The sequence below is a fragment of the Galeopterus variegatus genome, unplaced genomic scaffold (genome assembly GCF_000696425.1).
Source record: "Galeopterus variegatus unplaced genomic scaffold, G_variegatus-3.0.2 Scaffold14507, whole genome shotgun sequence".
Lineage (NCBI taxonomy): Eukaryota > Metazoa > Chordata > Mammalia > Dermoptera > Cynocephalidae > Galeopterus > Galeopterus variegatus.
Genome location: NW_007740618.1, coordinates 22,915 through 25,202, shown reverse-complemented (window position 1 = coordinate 25,202; position 2,288 = coordinate 22,915).

Here is a 2,288-nt window from a genome sequence, read left to right as displayed (position 1 = left end):
ACAGACATACACAGAGCATTTCATCCAACAACTGCGGAATACACATTCTTTTCATCAGCCCATTGAAATTTCTCTAGGATTGACCATATGTTAGGCAACAAAACAAGTCTCAACAAGTTCAAAAAACTTGAAGTCATATCAAGTGTTTTTTCTGACAATAATGGAACAAAATTAGATATCAATAACAAGAGGAACTTGTGAAACTACACATATACACATGGAAATTAAACAACATGCTCTTGAACTACCAAAGAAGAGATTAAGAAGGCAATTTTAAAAAGAATGTGAAACTAATGAAGACAGAAACACAACATACCAAAACCTACAAGATACAGCCAAGGCAGTATTAAGAGGAGAATTTATGGCAACAGACACATCAAAAAAATAGAAAGATTTCAAATAAACAGTCTACCAATGCATCTCAAGGAACTAGAAAAGCAAGAACAAACTAATTCCAAAATAAATAGAAGAAAAGAAGTAATAAAAATCAGAGCAGTGATAATTGAAAGTGAGACTAAAAATATAGTACAAAAAATTGATCAAACAAAAAGTTGGTTCTTTGAAAAGATAAAGAAAACTGACAGACCACTAGCCAAACTAACCAAGAAAAAAAAGACAAAAAACCCAAATAAATAAAATCAGAAGTGCAAATGTAGACATCACAACAGATAGCAACAAAATACAAAGGATCATCAGAGACTATTATGAACAACTATATGCCAATAAACATGAAAATGTAGAGGAACTGGATGAATCCCTGGACACGTATGCCCTACCAAGACTGAACCAAGAAGAAACAGAAAATTAAAAAAAAAATAAAAACCAGTAGCATTGGAAGAATGAAGAAAAGAAAAAGAAACCAAGAAAGCTGCCCCATTTACAATAGCAACAAAAAATGAAATAAAATAAAATGCCTGGGAATTAATTTAATCCAGGAGGTACAAGATCTCTACAATGAAAACTATAAAACACTGATTAAAGAAATTAAAGAAGACACACAAAAAATGGAAAGATGCTCCATGCTGATGGATTGGAAGACTCAATATTGTCAAAATGACCAAACTACCCAAAGCACTCTACAGATTCAGTGCAATCCCCATCAAACTACTAATGACATACTTCACAGAAATAGAAACAAAAATGTGTATGGAATGACAAGAGATGCTGAAGAACCAAAGCAATCCAGTCCAAAAGGAATAAAGCAAGGGGTATGTCACTCTGAGTTCAAAATATACTACAAAGAGACAGTAATCAAAACAGCATGGTACTGGTACAAAAACAGACACATAGATCAATGGAACAGAACACAGAATTCAGAAATAAATCCACACATCTACAGCCAACTCATTTTTTAATAATTTATTTTTATTAGCATATTCATTGTTACAAATCATACTTATGCTTTATGCCCCTTATCCAATCGCCCCTCCCTCCTCCCCTTCTCACACCCCCTCGAATAACCATAGATTTGTTCTCTCCATCTGATAGATTAACTATCCTCTGTTGGTTTGTTGCCTAGATGATCTGTCCAGTACTGAGACAGGTGTGATGAAGTCCTCCTATATTACTGTAAATCAAATTTCTTCTATTACTCTGGAGTGTGTTTTGTGGAAAGGACCTCTTCTGTTTTTTTTTTTTTTTTTTTTTTTTCTCCACTGGTGCCTCTCCTTGTGTCAATGCAGTCGAGAGTCTGGCATGCCATCTGCACAGTGGCTGTGACTGCTGCTATAGAGTCTAGCTAATTTTGTGGCAGCCATGGCAACTGCGGTGGCTATGGTGGGCTACCCATGTGAAAATGGTGTTTTTGTTGTGCTCTTTACCTGGTTGGAGCTGGATTCAGCTTCCTTAGCTCCATGCCTCAGGACCCCATTGGGGCCCAGGGAAGTGGCAGCACCTTGCCTATTTGTGGCTGGGTTCTGCTTCCCATGGCTCCATGCCTCAAATCCCCAGCTGGGCCCCAGGGTGGTGGCGGCAGCTTGCCCAAACGCATCTGTGTTTGGCTTCCTCTTAGCCAACGGGTTTTTGACAAAGGTGCCAAGACCATACATTGGGGAAAGGACAGTCTCTTCAACAAATGGTGCTGAGAAAACTGAAGATCCATGTGCAGAAGAATGAAACTAGACCCCTGTCTCTCACCATATATGAAAATCAACTCAAAATGGATCAAAGACTTAAATGTAAGGCCCCAAACCATAAAACTCTAGAAGAAAACATAGGGGAAACACTTCAGAACATAGGCCTGGGAAAAGGCTTTATGAATAATACTTCAGAAGCACAGAGAACAAAAG